The sequence below is a fragment of the Protopterus annectens genome, chromosome 8.part0 (genome assembly GCF_019279795.1).
Source record: "Protopterus annectens isolate FY-2018-M chromosome 8.part0, PAN1.0, whole genome shotgun sequence".
NCBI classification, from domain to species: Eukaryota; Metazoa; Chordata; order Ceratodontiformes; family Protopteridae; genus Protopterus; species Protopterus annectens.
In genome coordinates, this window is record NC_056741.1 from 1,096,335,605 (window position 1) to 1,096,358,243 (window position 22,639).

A 22,639-nucleotide genomic window follows, 5' to 3' on the forward strand; every position below is an offset into this window, starting at 1 on the left:
TTTTGGTTCCCTCAGCTCTGGCAACAACTAAGAAGAAAACTCCTTCTTCCATAGCACCCTCAGGTGCTGTTTCATCTGTCTGGTCAGCCTCAACTAGAAATCTTGCCCCTGTGGTTAACCTCTTGGTTTCTGCAGGTGCAGTGATGGCCAGGGACCATACTCTCCCACCCCAAGATGCACAATTAATTTTAGTATCTCAGAAACCTCTATCCAGGAAAATTTACAGAGATAAATGGCTTAAAGTTTTCTTTTCAGGCAAACAAATTGATCCATTTTTAGACACATTTTCTCAAATACTGACCTTTATGAGAGAACTTTTTTGTACAAGGGCCAGATCCTCCTCCATCAAGGTTTGTTTGCCAACAATTTCTTCCTACCACCAAAGTTTTGCATCATCCTCATTAGCCTCATATAAACTTTGTAGAGTCTTCCTAAAGGGAGTTTTCCTTTCCAGACCTTCATTGACCCATCCTACCCCTCCACGGGATTTAAATTTCATATTGGAAGAATTTAATCTTCCTCCATTCAAATCTGCCAGTTCAACTGAGACTGAACTCCTGTTATGGAAAAACCTTCTTCTTATGGCCATTACCCCTACTAGAAGAACCTCAGAGTTGCAAGCCTTGTCATCCAAATTCCCTGGGTATCTGTAAGATCCAATCTCATCTGTATGTCCAAAGTTGCAACACAATCTAGTCTAAATTAATCTATCCACCTATTTGTGTCTTTTCCAAACTATTCAAACAAAGGTGAATATAGACTTCACTGCTTGGGTGTACATAGGTTCATAGGTTCATAGGTTCATACTAGGCGATCTGCCCTAGGGCATTTATAAGCCTAGCCAGAATGTGTTTGGCTTTCGCCACCCATTTTAAATTTATTTTGCTATGCCCTTTTTCGAGGTTAGTATACTGTGCCTCTGTCTAACAGTGACACAGAAGTGATACCCGGGGTAAACCTACGATCTCCCATCCACTCATCAAGATTCCTCTTGAAGAGAGTCAATGAGGGACTCTGCCTAACCTGGACTGGGATTTTATTCCAGAGTGAAGGGAGCCTCTGGGTTATGAATCTGTCCCTCCAGCATGTCCTATTTATTTCAGTGCTGAGGTTCAAGTCTCTCGAGCGCGTAGCTCGATGGGATTTGGATTTTCTGAGGTGCAGCATGTCCATTAATTCTGGGTTGGACATGGCTTCATACATCAGTCACAGATCGCCTCTGAACAGGCGGTATGCCACTGAGTAGAGCTGGAGTTTCTTTAACCGGGCAGCATATGGCATCTGTTTGAGCCCTTTGATCCTCTTGGTGAGGTACTTTTGGGGTCTTTCCAGTTGCTGCAGGTGTTTGGTAAGGTACATCCCAAAAGGGGCATTGTACTCAATTATGGGCCTGATGAGGGATGAGTAAAGAGGCACGATGACCTCCCCTGATCTAGATGTGAATCCCTTCATGATTAGGTGGGCTATATAAAATGTTTTTCTAACCACTTTGGCCACGTGGTTGTCAAATGAGAGATTGCTATCAACTTGGGTCCCCAGGTCCCTAATTACTTCTTCTGTACTTAATGGATTACCACCTATGTGGTAATTTGTGGGCACTTTGTTTTTGCCAAAGGGGATGACTATACACTTTTGGCATTTAGCTTGAGGCCATGGCTCTGGCACTAGTTGTCTGTTTCTATGAGGCCCTTTTGGAGGATGCTTGTGTCGGCTGGAGAGTCAATTATGGTGCCCAGTTTGCAGTCATCTGCGAACTTGGTCAGCCACAGTCCTTCCATGTTGGCCTGTACCTCCGAGAAATATATACCGAACAAGAGAGGTCCCAGGACTGAGCCTTGTGGGACACCACTTGTAACTGGTTTGGAGTCTGATATGGCTCCAGCAATTCTAACCATGTGGGTTCTGTCCTTGAGCCAGTTTGCAATCCATCTAGTGACATAGGGGTTTATATTTAAGCTGGTGAGCTTATCTATAATGCCCAAGTGGGGTATTGTATCGAAGGCTTTTGCAAGGTTCAGGTAGGCTGTGTGGACCACCTTCCCCTCGTCAATGGCCTTGGTGACTGTTTCAAAGAAATCAACCAGGTTTAAGAGGCAGGATCTGCCCTTAACAAAGCCGAACTGGGTAGGATCCAGTGTCTGTAGGTCCCCAATATCTTTATTTATGAGGTCCATGATGATCCTTTCCATAGCTTTGCAGACCAAGCTAGTCAGGCTTATGGGGCGATAGTTTCCAGGATCCATTGAGGCACCACCTTTATGGAGAGGGACCACTGTTGCTGTACGCTACTCTTTGGGCACATATCCTGTAGTAAGGCTGAGATTGAACAGTAGTTTTATGTTTGGGTTTAGCTCTTCTTGAAGTTCATGTAGGGCAGCCTGGGACACCGTCTGGTCCCATTGATGCTGTGTTTTTGCTTTGGAGAGGCGGCTCTTACCTGTGCATCTGAGATGTCAGGGGGGCAGCACTCTGCTGGGATAGATATTTGCCCTTTTGGTGGGGTGTGGGGTGTACTGAACCTGTCAGCTAGGGTGGTGGCAATGTCTGTGGGTTCGTGTATTTTTGTCATTTTGGACTAATTCTGAGCATATCTGGGAATTACCACCCAGGTTCCTAACATAACTAAAGAAAGCCTTGTGATTATCCTTAGTGTCCTGTGCAATTTTTCTCTCGAAGCTGGCCTTAGACAATTTTATGAGTGCCCGTAGTTTTTTGCTAATACTGATCAGTGATGCCTTCCCTTTTTGGGATTTTGCTCTATCATTTAGTAGCTTCCTCCTTCTATTGTATAGTTTGTTTATGGCTGGGGTCCACCAGACAGGATGTCTGCCTTTGGAGGATTGGGTCTTGGTTTTATTTGGGATCGCATGATCCATGCATTCCTGAAGGTGTTCATAGAATGCGTTTATAAAGGATTCTGCGGTCTGGACCGTATTTTCCACAGACCCGGGGGCTTTGAAGGATTCCACCTCAGTTTTGAGGAGTGTGAAATTTGCTTTAGACAAGTTTTTCACTGTGGTTTTCTGGGCAGGGGGTGGGGTCGGGATGTGAATATCCAGTGAGATTAGTTTATGGTCTGATCTTACCAGTGAGGATACACTTCTGGACTGGAGCATAGAGTCCCCATGTTGGTGATGATCAGGTCCAGTATGTTTTCCCCTCTTGTGGGAGTGGGAACAAGTTGTTCCATAGCATTTGAGTTTATAAATTCTAGGAACCTTTGGGCTAGGGTGTTGGAGCTAGAGTAATGCTCCCAGTCTATGTTTGGGTAGTTGAAGTCGCCCAATATAATGGTGTTTGGAGAGACCTTCATATTTTCCAGTGTTCTCAGGAAGGCTGAGTGGGGTTCCTGGGTTTGGGAGGGTGGTCTGTAGCAGGCTATAAACTGGAAGGCAGTTTTACCCACTGTTAGTTGCACATGGATAGTCTCTGATGCTTCATGCTTTGCCACCAACCTGGAGGTGTGGGTATCTTTGATGAATATCGATACTCCCCCTCCTTTTGTGGTTCGGTCCAAGTTTTGGGGCCGAAAAGCATGGTATGAGGTATAACCTGGTAGTGCTGGGGTGCTCTCGGGAGCCCTGAACCAGGTTTCTGTTACTGCACAGATATCGATGTTCGCCATGCAAGGAGAGTTTCGAGTGCGTGCATCTTGAGGTTTAGACTTCTGGCGTTGAGTAGCATTACTCTTAGATTCTTATCCCTTGTGATACCTATGGAGGTGGGTTTGTCTTTTGAGCCTTGCCTAAAAAAGGCACTATGGGGGTAGCAAGAGCCTTTGCCAATATCCAAAAGCCCAGGGGTGACAGGTGCAAGCCGTCCCTAGTGAAGCATCGTGGCTTGTCAAGCATATCATCCCAAGCTGACAGGCATTGGATCCCCTTTGAATGACACCAGTACTTAAGCCAATTGTTGAAATTGATCATCTTGTCTTTATATTGTGGCATCATTCTTGGTGAGGGTAAGATGCTGCTCAAGGTCAGGGTCATACCGGCCTGGGCTACATGCTCAGAGAGCTCCTCTATGTCTCTTTTCATGTAGTCCAGGGAGGTACATCTCAGGTCATTCACACCAGCATGGACAATGACTGAGTCATATTTGTACTTACCTTGGAGTGACCTGAGTGCTTGTGTTATGTGGCGGATCCTAGCGCCCGACAGGCTGCTCATCGTGACCCTCTCCTTGTTCAGCCTGGTGAGCGGGACGTCAGTGTGCCTGACGATAGAGTCACCTATTACAAGTGTATCAGGTGTGTTGTTTAGTCTTAAGGGCTGTGACTGTTCGGCACACTGGCTTTGTGAGATATGTGTTGCACGTGTTTTGGGGTAGCGGTTGCTTGGGTGTCTGCTTTGGAGGTCTCTGCTGCTTAAGCAGATCTTTATTTAGAGCCTCCGAGTATGTTTTTGTGTGATTATGTGTTTGGTTTGCTGTCGTGGTAGGTCTTTGTGAGACTGGAATTGTAGTGAGTGTGGTTTCCTTCTCCTCCTGACTGGTCATGCCAGTACTGAGTTGAGAGAGCTTAGCCTCCAGTTTGGCTATATGGTTGCATCTCTCACATGTGTTGGAATTTGTTGGGAGGAGGAGAGGGTTGTCTGTGTACATGAGGCAGTTGTAACATTGCCTCAAGATTCCCAGATTCACCAGCTGGACCGGAGAGGAGATTGACAACTGACCTTTGGACATGCTAGAATAATATTGGAAATTCCTTTATAATTGAAAACAAGGGCCAGTGGAGAGTGAGGGTGTAGTGCTTTTAATTTTTAGTGCTGACTTATATAATTGCTTTAGTGAGCAAGTGCCAGGTAACTTAAGTGCAATGTGTTACAGGTAACTTAAATGCAAAAACGACAAACAGTAACTTTCTTTCAAGTGAAACAAGGAAATAAGTACAGTAAGCAATGCAGATATCACTAGTGATCCACAGAAGCACTGAGAAGCCGCATATTAGGTGGAATTAGCATTCCAGGGAAATAACAAGCAAACAAACAACAAGCATATAAACAAAGCTAGATTCAGCAGGCCTGGATCTAGTCTATGCTACAGCAAACAAGGTGTACCAATTTCAGTAAGATACAGTTCAAATATTCAGGCACTATAAACCTTTAACCAGAAATTCCCAGCTCAGAAGGCAGAGTCCAGCCTCTTCTCCCACAAGAGTGCAGACCACGAACCTTCTTAATGTAAAATAACTGGCCTGAAGCCCAAGTGCTTAAACCAGAACTAATACACTTTAAGAATAACAGATACTGGGCTCTCAATCAGCAGTTCCCAACTTAGAAGGATGAAAGCTACCTGTCCTGCCACCACAGTGCATGCCACAAACTTTCCTAATGTAAAACAACTGGTCTGAAGCCCAAGTGTTTAATCCAAAAGACTTAGAATGATAGCTACACTTTAATCAAGTTACTACCAAGCAGTAATAAATACAATTGAATACTTTAGAGAATGCCTGGATAAGTGCTCAAGTTACACAAACAAAGCTAGATCCAGCAGGCCCGAATCCAGTCTATGCCACAGCAAACAAGGCACACCAATTTCAGTAAGTAGGTATGTAACGGTTCCCTGTTAGAAGACCGAAGACGCATTCTTTCAAATGCGTCTTGGTCGAACTCAACAGCCTGAAACGGCAAAATATCGAAGCGGCTCGAGTGAATTCTTTCCCTGAGAAAGAATTTGCTTGGCCACTTCATTATGTTGCCATTTTCGGCACTGTAGTGCAGTCTCAGAGTTGGTATATTTAAGTAGGGGGTGTGGGGGGGGGGAAGCCCCCCACTTAATGTAATGTTTAAAGTGTTTTTTTTTTTTGTTTGTTTTTTTTTTTTTTTTGTTGGAACAGTGATTTTTTTCCCTAGGAAAAAAAATCGCTGTACTGACAATTCGAAATTGTAAGCTTTCGCTTGCATAGAGTCGATTAATCACTGTTCGCTTTTTGAAGCGTTTGGTGATCTAATATAGACCCGTATGTAGCTTATGTTCTACATCTAAAGAACAAAGGAATTCAGAAAAGATGACCGTTATTAGTCTCATTTATCAAAATGAAAAAGGTCAGAAAGTGGTAAAACTTTCATTATCTAAATAGTTATCTCACCACATCAATTTTTTAAATGCATCTATCAACAAATCTCAATCTTCCAAACCAAAAACACATTCTGTCAAGGTTCAAGCTACCTCAGCAGCTTTCCTCCAAAACCTGCCTTTGGATAAAATTTGTACCATTGCTATGTGGTCTACCTTACATATATTTGCTAAACATTACAGTTTAAACTCCAGCAAAGCTATAACTTCCACTGAGTGACCTCCCAAACCTCTTGTATCAGAGGCACATGGGATATATGCAAGTGATCCTTATGGACATCAGGTGTTTCAACTCATTGGCGATTCTGAATGCCCATGACTTGTTTTGTCGTTTTACTGGACAGTTTCAGGCCAATAAAGCCAAACCCCACTAGCTGTGGATATGCATAGTTCGGCCTTGTTATGACCTCATCAGCACAGCACAAGTAGAGTGTTTCACTAAGCATTAGAAATGCAGGGCTGTTATACCCAGCTGATGTCCATTATCATTAGGGTCACTGCAAAAATATCCCAAACAACAAACTAAAACAATGTAAAACACTGACCTTCTCACTCATTGTGTTAAACATTACAGTTTGGACATTTTATCTAGGTTTAGAGCCTCCTTTAGTGCCTCCATGTTCAAATATCTCTTGCCCAAGTGCAAGTCATACCTCTCAGCCTCTGTGGTTTTGGCTGTAATTTTAGTTTTGTCCCTCTTAATGTCTCCTAAAATTAGTGACTTTTGGAGAAAAGGTGGTCAGTTACATTTAATAAATGTCAATAATGACAGTTATAGCATTCCTTTACTTTAGGAATTGTATATTAATCCATATTATTTTATTCTGTCAGTGTCTGCAGTTAATATTAGTAATATTTTAAGTGTCCCTGATTATTTCTTAATTTGTCCCAAATTTTGTTAAGATTTGTCCCTGATTTGTTGAGAGCTATGGTGCCACCCAAGGCCTGCTGGGGGTTCTCTCCATCCATTCCAGCAAACGGGCAAGATCAGCTTAAATATAGAAGCTATGTACTTACTGAAAAAATTACATGGCTCTGCATGGAGCTTACTTGCTTGCTGTGGGATGGATCTGAAATCTTCTTAAGACACTCAGTCTTGCTGGCTGGATTCTGCTAAAATTCAAAGTCTGGTTATATTTGCATTCACAGTCTGTTGCATACAGAAACTTGCAGAATATACACTGATGAGAGAATATACTTTGCAGCACCTGTCTTTAAGAGCAGTAACCAATAACTTTTATAATAAATCAAACTGGACAAACGTTGCAGCTTAAAATACTGTTCCAACTTTACTTCTCATATAGTACAGATGATGTGAGAGATATAACATTTACCTTAGGACAAATGAGTCCCTACCATACCTCTAACATAACTGGATTTATACAGCTCTTTATATACAGTTTTAGTCCTCTTGGTATCCTGTAGAAACAATACTAAGCTTCCTTGTTTAACAATGTCTTGTAAGAGACCAGCTTTTCTGACAGTGTGAATATCCTGTATTCTATTTGGATCTTTGTACAAAAACATCTGTTCCTGTGCCAGTGCTGATAGTCATATCCTGTTTTCCATGCAGAAAAACATATTTTTGAAGAAAACATATTGTCAGAGATCAGCTTTTATGACAGTGTGAACATCCTGTATTTTATTTGGATCTTTGTATAAAAACATCTGTTCTTGTGCCATATCCTGTTTTTCATGCAGAAAAACATATTTTTGAGGAAACACATTGTCACGGTGTTATTGTCCATTCTTTAAAAGCAGATTTTACATTTTTGCTCTTGCATACATCCTGTTTTTAAGTCTGTAAGGGAAAAATGTCCATTCAGCAGATTCCTTTTCCAAGCCATGGTCATTTAGTATGACTGCTGATCACATATTACTAAACTCTGTTTCTGCATTTAAGCAAGCCTTTTCTTTCAGCATATTTACAACATAATTAATTTCAGACTAATATTAATAAAATCTAACAATTCCCTCTGTTTTTAAACATACTCAAAACATTTTATATAGAAAACACATTAAGAAACAAACCTTTAGTTTGATACAACAAATCAAAATGCAATTTTACATAGTTAATACAATGATATTAAAGTATTACTACCAAAACTGAATGTATTTAACAACTTTTTCTTTTGCAGACCATTCTGTGAAAATATTTTTTATTAGTTATGTGTCTGCTTTAATGTTATTTTTTTTTAACATGATCAATTTATTCTTTTTCAATCACAGAATTTCATTTATGACTTAGAACTGTTTCATTAACTCTTTGCAACTGTTGAATTAACTATAAGAGACAATAACTATGTGCTACTGCAAGCATTTATACACTGCTGAAAATATACAGTTTTAATGTCATTTTAACCATCACATTGTGTTCATGTCTCTGAACTGCTCATTAACATCTTGGTAAAATACTGAACTGAGTTTAAAGAATGCTATGTACATATTAGTCCATTAGCTGTATATGAGTACAATATTTTAATATAATTTTCTTCTAACTGGGGTAAAACCAGTGATATTACAACTTGACAAATTAGTTTTGAACTTATTACAATGTATCCTGATCAGTATGTATTTTTCACACATATTCATTACTAGACATTCATTTCATTTGTACTGAATTCTTCTGCATTTGTACATACAAAGACTATCATTTGTATTGAAATGTTCTACATTTGTACATACAAAGACTGTAAAGTACATTTAGTCTAATCTGACAAATTTAATAACATTAATATTGAGCAAAAATCTTGGAAAATGTTTGTCTCTTTAGAAATATCTAGTGGAACTGGCACCAAAGGCATATGTCCTGTTATTTTAAACTACATACTTAACAATTAAAAATGTTCATGCTTTTTTATACCAGCATTGTTTTGCCAAAAACATATTAAAAATAGTGACCATTCTTGCTATTAGAAACATTTATGCATTTTGCATATCTTTATTCTCTCTTGTATAGCTTTAATAAAGCAATTTTAAATCATCTCTTGTTTTTTAAACCATCTCTTGTATAGCTTTACAATTTAACAGGTTGTAAATACAATTTAATTCTAAACAATACAATAATAACCATTATGATAGCTATTAACAACTTGTAAAATATCTCACCCTGTCAGGTTTAATCCAGTTTACCAGTATTTCTAATACACTAATACCTGTTTTTTCCCCCCATGAAAGAGTATTGTCAAGAAGGAATGAGATATTTTTTCCTCTAGCTTTATTTTAGACACTTGTTGTTTATTTTTTCTGTAGCTTTATTTCAGACCCTTGTTGTTTTATTTTTTTCAGTAGCTTTATTTCAGACACTTGTTGTTTATTTTTCCTGTAGCTTTATTTCAGACCCTTGTGCAGTACTGCTTATACAGTCAGTGTAAAACTGAGAAACTGCCCCTCCCCCTGTAGTACTTCAGTACTGTTTTCCTGCCCTATGCTGTGAGAATAGAATGTATGTCAGCCCAACACTTTGGTTATACATTTATTTTATTAGGTTACTAAATAAAGCTTTCACTGTATATTACCTCTAGTAGGTATTTACACCCTCCTGCACAATTGATTTGGACTGTATATATACTATAGCCCATTTGCTGGCTGTACTTGATGCAACTGAGGTTTTTTTTTCTTTTAACATTTACTTGCAAACAGATTATCAGTGATATTTATGCACAATTGTGACATTTTATTACAATTACCAAATAGTGTTGCTTGTAAACATTTAGACTGTAGGTTCGACTCCTGGCTGGCTCGCCATTGAAAAAATTACATGGCTCTGCATGGAGCTTACTTGCTTGCTGCTGCTTGCTGTGGGATGGATCTGAAATCTTCTTAAGACACTCAGTCTTGCTGGCTGGATTCTGCTAAAATTCAAAGTCTGGTTATATTTGCATTCACAGTCTGTTGCATACAGAAACTTGCAGAATATACACTGATGAGAGAATATACTTTGCAGCACCTGTCTTTAAGAGCAGTAACCAATAACTTTTATAATAAATCAAACTGGACAAACGTTGCAGCTTAAAATACTGTTCCAACTTTACTTCTCATATAGTACAGATGATGTGAGAGATATAACATTTACCTTAGGACAAATGAGTCCCTACCATACCTCTAACATAACTGGATTTATACAGCTCTTTATATACAGTTTTAGTCCTCTTGGTATCCTGTAGAAACAATACTAAGCTTCCTTGTTTAACAATGTCTTGTAAGAGACCAGCTTTTCTGACAGTGTGAATATCCTGTATTCTATTTGGATCTTTGTACAAAAACACCTGTTCTTGTGCCATATCCTGTTTTTCATGCAGAAAAACATATTTTTGAGGAAACACATTGTCACAGTGTTATTGTCCATTCTTTATTCTTTAAAAGCAGATTTTACATTTTTGCTCTTGCATACATCCTGTTTTTAAGTCTGTAAGGGAAAAATGTCCATTCAGCAGATTCCTTTTCCAAGCCATGGTCATTTAGTATGACTGCTGATCACATATTACTAAACTCTGTTTCTGCATTTAAGCAAGCCTTTTCTTTCAGCATATTTACAACATAATTAATTTCAGACTAATATTAATAAAATCTAACACTTACCAGAATATTAGATGTAGTTGGTCTCTGTCCATAAACTAAAGCATCTCACCCACCTATCCCCCCCCCCCCCAATTCCTCTGTTTGGAGGAACCTATTTAAATGTGTCCAACAGGAACTGTTCTTTAAATTTACTGATAAAGCTGATTAAATACCAATGAACCAGTTTCTTTATGGTCTAGGTCTAGGACCACAATTTAATAATGGATAGTATACGTTTTGTCCTGCTGCTGGCTACATTTGTGGCTGTATGAATCAATCAGACAATAAAACATAAATAGCCTTGAATCAGGGTTTTCCATACTGCATTTTCATCTGTAAATTGCACTTGCAGTCAAGCTGTCGTTATAGACCTGGTTTAGTTGTGAAAGCAGTCAGCTGACTTGTGTGAAATGTTGCCGTTATGGCAATTACCAGATAACTGATCTCCTCAGAAGAAGTACTGAAAGTTGCCTGACCCTCCCCATTTGTAACAGCCAAGTATGACAATCATCTGAATTATTTGCTGTTTCAGCTAGTAAAATATGTGTTAATTCATTGTGACTCACAAATAATACCAAAAGTGTATATAATAGCTGGACTCAAGAGAAAATAAAGTTACACATAAAAGATATCATCTACTAATGTTATTTATTTTTGTGTTCCAATGATGGTGTAATATTTATTGGTTTCTACAGATCTACTTAGTATGAGATTCAATAAATATATTAATTGCCATAACAGTGAATAGATGAGATGTTTTAGTAGCAGCTGGTTTTATCTGTTAACTATTAAACTTAACAGTCTCTTTTTTAAATCTTTATTAATATTAAAACATCCCTGAAGGAAAGTAAATGCAAATTTATATATAAAAATAGTGGGTCATGTGACAACATCTTGTGCGTCTATGGCTGAGATGTGCCTTTTCCAAATTAAAGCTGTGGCAAACAGATGGTATTATATAAAAATGATCAACTTGTATGGGGTCCTTTCAACATACATGCCAGACTCAGAACTGTAATTTTGATAAACCTTCATGCTTGTACTCACTGTGCATGGTGTAGTGACAGATCTGAGGGTTTGCATTTAGTTTTTACCAAACTTTTCAGCATGGATAAGGCCAAGTGTTTACAGTTAATAAAATAATGAAATTTCTTTTTGTTTATCTAAAAGTCTGTGTGTCATACTAATGATGGTTACTCTAGATGTCCATCTGTATTACATTTGCAGTATTCTAAATAGAAGGTATGTCCTGGCCAGGGCATCCTGATGCTTGGCCAGAATGAAAAATCCTAAAAAGATCTTGTATATGCCATACGTCATATTTATGCTCCCTGCACAGAACATAGGGCATAAAATGAATGTACAGATGCAACTACCTAGAATTTGTTTTGTCACTAGTTGAAATGCTGTTTTTGCAAGTTGGTCTGAACTCCTTGTTGCTGTACTGAATATTTAGCGACATCAGATAAGTGCCCAATTGGGGTTGTTTTTTTTTTTTCTCCCCCGCTGTTCTCAGTATTGTATTTTATTTTCTACCTAGAGTTCATATCATCCAAAAAGGGAACATGTCAGTGTGGGAGGCAGATTCTCCATAAGGATTATCACAAGCAGTGTCTTTTTTGTTTGGGTGCTTTCCATGACCATACCTCTTGAAGTATCTCTAAGGCATTTTTGCCTAAGACACTCAGAAGCCATTTGTCTTCCATGGTCATTTATCATGAAAACCAATGGCTTAAACCCCCAGGGTACCATGGCAGAATTCTTTTACCCCAGGATACTCCTGCTAGGTAAAAAGAAGACCAAGAAGTCTCAGCTGGATTCATTAGCTGTCCAGCCTCCTCTGGGCATCCCTCTAGAAGCAAGAAAGAGTTCTGTAGGTCATTTGGCATCCACTTCAGATTTCTATGCTGTGACTTTGCCAGAGGCTGGCATGGATCTTTCTTTTTGCACATCCTATGAGGCTTTGCAGGCATCTGCTCTGAAACTCAAGCAGGAACTGTGGTTGATTATCTAAGACGGTCCTAAAGAGAATCCACAGATATTGGTCAGGAGGAAGTTCTGGGTTCTCTTACCAAATTTTACCAAGGTCCAGAACCTCTGGTTTTTGTTAGGGCTGATGTCCCTTCTAAGAAAAGAAAAAACTGAAGCATGTTTCTGTCCATTCTATGGATCCTCAAAGGGAATAGCAAGAGTTTACTCAGGGCTTGTTTTCTGCCTTAATGGCCTTAAAACCTCCTCAAAGAGTTTCAGTACCCACTCCTCCTTGGACCTCTACCCTTTCTAAATGGCTTAGGGAACCAGATTCCTTGGATGAAGATTCAGTGTTTGGTGAGGGGTATTTGTCCTATTCTTCACAGATGCCTTCACCTTTGACTTATGGTTCTGGTGAACCATATAAGTCTGTTAGCCCTGTCTCTCCTTTTGAGGAATTGTCCTTTGGGGTCACAGTTGCTAGGATGATGGAATTCTTTATGTAGAATTCTTCTCAAGTGTCTGATATCCAGAGAAAATATTGGAGTTTCTTCAGGTGAATACTCCTAAACCATAGGCAATTCCTCCTATGTTGGTTGCCTCGTTAGATACTTTCATTACTGCTTCCAAGTCTCCTGATTCTCAGCCTCCTGCTCCTAAGAAACTTGATAGGTTCTGTAATGTTCCTGAGGATTGTCAGTTTTTATTTAAATGTCCTTCTGCTGATCTTGCTGTGGTTTCAGTCACTTCTACACTGCTTCTACTTTGGCCTTTATGGTTATTAATTAACAGACCCACATGACCAGGTATGCTCTGGCCTTGATTGCTCAGACTTGTTGGGTTATCTCTGCCTTCCCTGATTCTGAAGGCAAATCCTTTGCCTTATTTTTTTTTAGTTTCTGCTTCTCAAGTGGCTCTCCACTCTATTAAGTGTAGCTGTGATGCTGTTGATGCCTCTTCTAGGGCTGCAGCTTTTGGGTCCATCATGAAGCGCTATTCTTGACTTCATCTCCAGTCTCTAACTGAGGACATTAAGCCCAAGTTGTTGGATGCTGCTTTGGATAATACACATCTTTTTCGAACTACTCCTGCTGACATGTTTAAGTCTCTTCAAGAGAATGAGAAAGCCTTGCAAGACCTTAAACTTATTTTTGTCTGTCCTACCCTAAGTTCTAGAGGAATTATTCTTCTAGGTCTGCTTTTGTTCACAGGCAACCCTGCCAGGCCCCTGAGGAGTCTGCTAAGACTTCTCAGATTTCTGTGACCTAGAAGCTTCCTTTATCTAATAAGCATGCTTTTGTTTGACAGTTTGTCCCCCCCCCCCTTTTAGACCAGGCTCATTTGTCCCTTCATCATTCCCTTCCAAACTGGCATCTTACCACTTAAGACTCTTGGGTTCTTTCTGTCATCTGTTAGGGTTGCTTCACACTACTGAAATATCTTCCTCCTTTTACTGGGATTCCTCAACCTCCTCTAGAGAAACTTCTTCATTTCCCAGATGTTCTAGTGTCCCTGTTGAACCAAGGAACCATTCAACCTGACCCCCCCCCTACCCAAGTGGGAATGGGGTTTTATTTAGGACGTTCCTGGTTCCTCAAAAGAAGGGCACTTGGAGACATATTTTGGATCTCTCCCAGCTTAACGCCTTTCTTGGGAGCCCTTCTTTTCGGATGCTTACTCTTCAAACTCTGTTTCCTCTTTTACTACCCCAGGCTTTTCTGGTGTCCTTGGAGCTGAAAGATGCTTACCTTCATAGTTTCATAGTTTAGTACTAGGCTATCTGCCCTGGGGCATTTGTAAGCCTAGCCATAGTGATGTAGCTTTCGCCACCCCATGAAATGGTACAAAAATGTACAGAATAGATTTAGAATACCGTGCCTCTGTCTAGTAGTGACACAGTGAAGGTCCCCTTATATAATAGAATTAGTTTACTGTGCTCCTGTCTAGTAGTGACACAGAGGTGACCCCTGGGGTAAACTTACGATCTCCCATCCACTCATCAAGATTTCTCTTGAAGAGAGTCAGTGAGGGGCTCTGTCTAACATGAACTGGGATTCTGTTCCAGAGCATGGGAAGCCTCTGGGTTATGAATCTATCCCTCCAGCATGTCCTATTCATACTTGTGCCAAGGTTTAAGTCTTTAGCTCTCATGGTTCTGATGGATTTGGATTTTTTGAGGTGGAGCATGTCCATCAGTTCCTGATTGGACATGGCCTTGTACATCAGGCACAGATCACCTCTGAGCAGGCGGTATGCTACTGAATAGAGCTGGAGTTTCTTTAGTCTGGCAGAATAAGACATATGTTGGAGACCCTTGATCCTCTTGGTGAGGTACCTTTGTGGTCTCTCCAGCTGCTGCAAGTGCCGGGTGAGGTACATACCAAATGGGGCATTGTACTCAATCATGGGTCTGATGAGGGAGGAGTATAGGAGTACAATGACATCCTTGGATCTGGATGTAAATCCCTTCATGATAAGGTGTGCAAGGTAGAATGTCTTTCTAACCACTTTGGCAACGTGGGTGTCAAATGAGAGGTCGCTGTCAACTTGGGTCCCTAGGTCTCTGATTACTTTTTCCGTACTCAGTGGGTTACTGTCTATGTGATAATTTGTGGGTACTTTGTTTTTCCCAAAGGGGATGACTATACATTTTTTGGCATTTAGTTTAAGGCCATGACTCCGGCACCAGTTGTCCGTTTCTGTGAGGCCTTTTTGTAGGATGTATGTGTCAGCTGGTGTATCGACTATGGCACCTAGTTTGCAGTCATCTGCAAACTTTGTCAGCCACAACTCTCCCATGTTTGCTTTAACATCTGAGAAATAAATGCCGAACAAGAGGGGTCCCAGGACAGATCCCTGTGGGACACCACTTGTGACTGGCTTTGAGTCTGACATGGCTCCAGCGATTTTGACTTTATGGGTTCTGTCCTTTAGCCAGTTTGCAACCCATCTAGTGACATAAGGGTTTACATTTAAGCTGTTGAGCTTATCTATGATGCCTGAGTGGGGTATTGTGTCGAAGGCCTTAGCCAAGTCCAGGTAGGCTGTATGGACTGCTTTGCCCTCATCAATGGCTCTAATGACTGTTTCGAAAAAGTCAACCAGGTTCAAAAGGCAGGATCTGCCCTTTACAAAGCCGAACTGGGTGGGATCATATCCCTATTCACACTCTCTTCAGGAAGTTTTTACATTTCTCTGTGTCTTCTTCTCATTTTCAGTTTTCTGCTTTGTCCTTTAGCCTCCCTACTGCTCTAAGGGTATTCACAAAATGCCTAGCTCCTGTGATTGCCTTCTGCAAGCTGCAAGACATTCAGATTTTTCCTTATTTAGACAGCCTGTTGCTTCAGGTGCCTTCTCCCAGTCGATTATTACAGGGTCTGCAGTTCGCCATCTCTCTTTTCAAAGTCTGGAGTTTACTACAACTTCCTAAAGTCTGTCCTGACTGCCTCCCAGGATCATTTATATCTGGGATGCAGGATTCAGATGGTGCCAATGTTATCCTCTCTTCGGCCTCCAAAGGTATTGTTGTTGACAGCCTTTTTTTAGTCTCTTCTTCTGACTGCCATGGCAGCCAGGGAGTTTTTTGAGCCTTGGGATTCATGGCTTCTTCCATTCCAGTGCTTCTTCTTGCCAGACTACATATGCGGAAGCTTCACTGGTACCTCAAGTCACTTTGGCTACAGCATCGCCACCCTCTGAATTTCAGTGTACCTCTCTGTCCCTGTCTCAAGAAGGAATATGAGTGGTGTATTCAACAGTTTGTTCTCAACTCAGGCCAGTCATTTCAGCCTCCAGTCCCTTCTCAAGAGCTATTCAACAATGCCTCAGACATGGGTTGGGTGGCTTATTTTGGTCATCTGAAAGTTCAGGGTCTTTGGCATCCTCATGAGAAGTCAGACCATATCATCATGAAATAGATGAGCGCTCTGAATCTGGCCCTTAAGGCTTTACACCCCATGTTCTCTCCAGGCTGTTTGAAGGTGTAAGCAGACAACACTACAGTGACATGGTATGTCAGCAAGCAGGGGATCAGGAAATCTTACCTCCTCTGCAGGATGGCACTTCAGGCTTGGGAAGTGGTTCTCAGTTATCTGTTAACTCTTCAGGCAATATACATTCCATCAGAGCACAATCTAGTGGCAGACTCACTGGGCAGGTTTGACACACAGGCTCATAAATGGATGCTTTGCAGAGACATGTTTCTGGACATTGTCCATTGGTAGGGTATTCCTCAAGTAGATCTTTTTGCCTCCCCTCAAACAGGCAGCTTCCTCTCATGTGTTCAGAGTGCCATGCACTTTCCTTTCCTTGGAAGGGGATTTTTTTATGCTTTCCCTCCTCTTGTCTACTTCCAAGAGTCCTGCAGAAGATTTAGCTGGACTCCCCAAAAATCTTGCTAGTGACTCCCTTTTGGCCGAGACAGCAATAGTTCCCCCTCTTAATGCTTCTTTCCAAGGGGCAAGCATCGCAACTTACCTCACCAGTTGGATCGCCTCACACAGGACAAGGGGTCTCTCATCTATCCCCACTGTCCTCTCTACAATTGACATTGTAAGTGATAGGCTTTGATCCCTTACAGGCACCTGTTTTCTGAGGACATGCTCAAAGTTTTACAGGAGGCAAGGAAACCCACAACCAGAAAATATGATATGTCCAAATGGAAAAGATTTTTGGTTTGGTGCCATGCTTGCAACCAGGACCCTTTTTCAGTAGGGGTCCCTCTGTCCTCTCTTATTTGTGTGAGTTGCTCCAGTCTGGCTTGGCCTATTCTGTGAAGGCCCATTTTTCAGCCATTTCTGCTTATCTGCCCCTGAATCTTCCTTTGACTTCTCATTTTAAGGTCAAACAATTTCTTAAAGGTTTCCTGCACATTAGGCCTCCAAGAAAACCAATTCCTCCTCCTTGGGACCTTAATTTTGTTTTGGAAAAATTGACTCAGGCTCCTTTTGAGCCTACAGATTCTGCTTATTTGCAACATTGTACCTGGAAGACTGTTTTGTTGCTGGCTGTTTCTTTTGTTCGGATGGTTTCTGAGCTCCAGGCCCTTATGGCCATTCCTCCTTTTTTGTTTTTTTTCACAGGGACAGGATGTCCCTTCGTACTAATCCTTCTTTTATGCCCAAGATAGTCAATGAGTTGCCCTTGAATCAGTTGGTCCAACTCCCTTCCTTTTTCCCTTCTCCTCAGTCTGATAGTGAGAGGTTTCTGCATACCCTGGATTTGCACAGATAGCTCAGGTACTATTTGGATAAAACTAGGACTGTCTGTAAGTCTGATCTGCTTTTTGTTTCCTTTCATCCCAGTTGTTTGAGTTTGGCTGTTTCTAAGCAAACCATCTCCTCCTGGATATCTTAAGTCCAGTTCATTTTGTAATTCTTTCCATGGCAAATCTCTGTCTACTTCAGTTAGAGCACATTCCACTAGGGCTGTTGCCTCTTCTGGTGCCTTTTTCAAGGAGTTGGACACCAAGCCCATCCTTAAAACTGCTACTTTGTCTTGGTCTTCGGTGCATACCTTTACTAAGCATTATAAACTGGATATGGTTTCTAGGGACAGAGCAGGTTTTTCTGAAATCATGTTATGTGGGTTTGCTGAGGGCTCTTCTCAGCCTTCCACCTCCCATTCTGTTTCTTGAGCTTTGTTACTGTCCCTTCTATTTAATACTGCAACAATGATACAGAAGGACATAGTACAGTTGCATAAAATATTTCCATAACAGTAGATGCCCTTCTCTTCACTGTTGCAGTATTTACTCCGTCCCTCCAACCAAATTTGTTTGTTCTGCATTTTTTCTTTCTGGGTGTGCATGGACTTCTTTGTCCTCTGGCTGCTGTTTTCTTCTGGAGCAATTAATTTCTGGGTAGTTGCATCTGTACATCCCTTTTATGCTCTATATTCTGTGCGGGAGCATAAATGTGATGTACGGCACATACAAGATCCTTTTTAGGCTTTTTCATACTGGCCATGCATTGGGCTGCCCTGGGCGGGACATGCCTTCTATTTAGAATACTGCAACAGTGAAGAGAAGGACATCCACTGTTATGGTACGATTTTACAAAACTTTACATTTTGCAAATCAACACAGTGAATCCATTGTAATTTGTATGATTTTTATAATTTATACAAGAAGCTGAAAAGCAGACTTTATGTTTCTCCATGTTAGCAGACAAAGAAAAGCATAATTTGAATACAGAACACTAAATAAAGGAAATAGGCAGAAGAAACAAGTTTTGTTGAATGAGTGACCTTGTTTAAAATGTCAAAATTCTAAGAATTCCCTTATTTATACCAAGATTTTCTGGGTAAACAGTGGCCTTGAGCATGAGTTTATGAAAACGAGGCACTATCCAAATTGATAGTCTGTGTTCATTTGCAGCAGGTTGGCTGACTGACAGATATATAGTGAGTAAGATTGTACTAAAGTGTGTTCGTCACTAGCAGAAATGAGCAGAACAAGACATAATGTGTATGAACCCCCCCCCCCCCTAACTGTAGAGCATGAAGACACAACAAAGAAATTACGTACAAGTCAGATTATTATGTCCAATGAGTTAGGTAGGCATATTCTTTGACTCTGGTGAATACATTTTTTCAAATAACCTCTTAGAAACTTTTTGACTTATTGAGGCCAGACTGTGCCTACAATTGTCTATTCTAATGTGTGTAATAGAGATTTAATCATAGCTTGTTAAGAAACAGGTTTGTACATTATATGTGTAGCTCTAGGTGCATCAGTTAAAATGATTTAAAAAAAGGTTTGGAGGATTGTATATATTTTTAAATGTGAGACATAATGGGACAGCAATGTGACATTATAAGTACAAAACAAATTTTTCTGGCTTCACTCCTGATCGTGCCAAACAGTTTTATTATGTAGTATGAGTGTGTGCAAACCAATATAAAGGTATTCTGGTTATTTTAATACAAAAGCAAGGGCAGAAATGCCAGCTGCATTACTGGAAGTAAGATGTAATGTGCTAGAAACATCAAATAAAAAGATATTCATATTCAAATTATGTGAGGCATAGAAGAAAATACATTGTATTTAAACTTCCGTAAATAAAATCTATAAAATGGACTGCTGATACTGAATATGGATAGAGTACATGTCTGAAGCTGGTAAAGGAGTTGAGTAGATGAGAAAAAACACATTGCTCATATATTGTTCATAGGTTCATAGGTTGCTACTGGGCTATCTGCCCGAAGGCATATATTATCCCAGCCACGTTGTGTGGTATTCACTGCCCCTTTAGTAGTTCCCTAGACCCTTGTACTAGCAGCTAGTACCCTTGGCGCCTATCTAGTAGTGCTGTTGGTGTGATCCCTGGTGCAAACTTTCTGTTACCCATCCACTCATCAAGGTTCTTCTTGAAGAGTGATAGTGAGGGGCTCTGTCTTATGTAGATCGGGACCCTGTTCCATAGTAAGGGAAGTCTCTGCGAAGGGAATCTATCCCTCCAGCATGTTCTATTCATTGTTGTGTTGAGGTTTATATCCCTAGAGCATGTAGCTCGAGTAGATTTGGTTTTGCTAAGATGGAGCATGTTCAACAATTCTGGGTTGGACATGGCTCTGTACGTTAGACAGAGATCACCTCTAAGAAAGCGGTATGCAACAGAGAACAGTCTTAGCTTTTTCAATCATGCTGCATAGGGCAATTGTTTGAGGTCAGTAATCCTCTTGGTTAGGTACCTCTGTAATCTCTCCAGCTGCTGGAGATGTCTAGCCAGGTACATTCCAATTGGTGCATTGTACTTAATAATGAGTCTGATGAGGGAAGAGCAGAGGGGCACCATTACATCCTTAGATCTTGATGCGAACCCTTTCGTGATCAGATGGGTCACATAGAAGGATTTTCTAACAACTTTGGCAACATGGTTATCAAAGGAAAGCTGACTATCAACTTGGGTCCCTAGATCCCTTATTTCTTCTTCAGATTTCAGGGGATTACCTCCTATGTTGTAGTTTGCGGGTACTCTGTTTTTTCCAAAGGGGATTACTACACATTTTTTTTGCATTTAGCTTGAGACCATGGCTTTGACACCATGCATCAGTCTCATTTAGGCCCTAATGGAGGATCTCCATGTTGGCCGGAGACTCTATTATAGAACCCAGTTTGCAGTTGTCCGTAAACTTAGTCAGCCACAGCCCTTCCGTACTTGTCTGTACTTCTGAGAAGTATATGCCAAACAGGAAGGGCCCCAGGACAGAGCCCTGAGGCACACCACTCATTACTGGTCTTGATTCGGACATAGATCCCGCTACTCTTACTTTATGGGATCTGTCTGAGAGCCAGTTTGCGATCCATCTTGACGTAAGGGTTTATTTGTTGGAAAGAAGTGGGTTATTTTCTTGGCCTTTAAGAGAGGACGTCCAGATAAATCATAAAAGCCAGTATGTGGCATATGGCTGACATTCCTTGTTTTCAGTTAGACTTTTCTATTAATTTGCACAAACAGGGCACATGGCATAATATATAGCTTTATTTTATATCGTGTTTTAACGAAGCTTAGCTTATTGTGGTGGGGTCCCTTTATCTGCCAGGTCTTGTAATGCAATTAGGTAATTTAAGCTATGATTACTATTCAAGCCTAGTATTTCAGTTTGGTCACAGAATCATGACACTAGAATTTAAAGAACCTTGTTTATATTTTATTTTATTTTATTTTTATTTACACTTTGGTTACTAGGGTAGAGCACCGATCACATGACCAGTCACAGGCTTAGCCTGGGTTATGTTCAAAATAGTAGCAACAAAAATGTAACAAATAACCAACAGTAGAAAACAAAGGTAATACAAACTAGTCACAAGCAAAAGGAATACTATGTACAAACTTTTTTAGTGTATCTTTATATTCTGAGCTATTTTGCTACATCAGAATAATTCTAAATGTTTCTTATCATATTTCAGTATGTTTACTACAAAACAGCTCTCATAGGGCTACCATACTAATGTGATCTTGTTTTACTGCTTTATCTTCTAGTGCCTAGAATCTGTTTCAAGTTCTGTTTAAATGAGTCATACTAGATAGACATAAGGAAAGTAGTTGTCTTGTTTTAATCCCCTCCCATTTAGTTAGGGTGGTGGCAGTGGGAGTTGCATGTGTCTTACACAGCTTCAGGAATCTGATTGTGTTTCACTTTTTGCCTAAATTACCCTAATTCACATAGTGCTAATAGCGACTATAACCTCTTCACAATAGTTGTAAATCCTCAATAAAATAAAGTAGCTGAACTGTAGTTTTTTTTCATAAAGCTGTCAATTTCTAGTCATTCAAATATTGGCAGACTTTCCCAACATTTTTCCTAAAGAGTTAAACTTATCATTGTAAACCAGAAGCTGTAAATCATGTCATGTTTTCTCATCACTTCCAATGCAACACAAAATAGGTACAGCCTTACTTTCTTGAGTTTTGACGTATGAGATTTTTTTTTTTTTACTGAGGCACAGATGTCTTCCTGCATTACAGTTTCTCACTTCTGCTGTTGTAGTAGTATTTCTAACCCTTGATTTGTTACCAAGGGCGCCCACAGGTAGGTGCAAAGGGGAACCACCTGACCAAGAGGTTAATTTTATTTTAAATAAAAAAAAATATATATATATATATATATATATATATATATATATATATATATATATATATATATATTTATTTATATATTTTAATAGTGTTCTTCTTTAAGAACGCCCTTTGCATCCAGTCGCACAGGTGCTTCTGTGTCTGTGCGACCTATGGTTTACATTTTCATCTTCCTCTCCCACCCAGAATTTGAATTCCAGAAGACGTCTGGACTGCGGACAAAGGTACAAGTGAGAGGTAGGTGTGTGCATGTGTGTTTTTAAGTGTTTAAGAGGTGTGTTTGTGTGTGTGTGTGTGTGTGTGTGTGTGTGTGTGTGTGTGTGTGTGTGCGTGTGTGTATGTGCGATATAGGTAGGGGTATGTATGTGTGTATGTAAGAAGTAGGTAGGTAAAGGTAGGTGCGTGTGTGTGTGTGTGTGTGTGTGTGTGTGTGTGTGTGTGTGTGTGTGTGT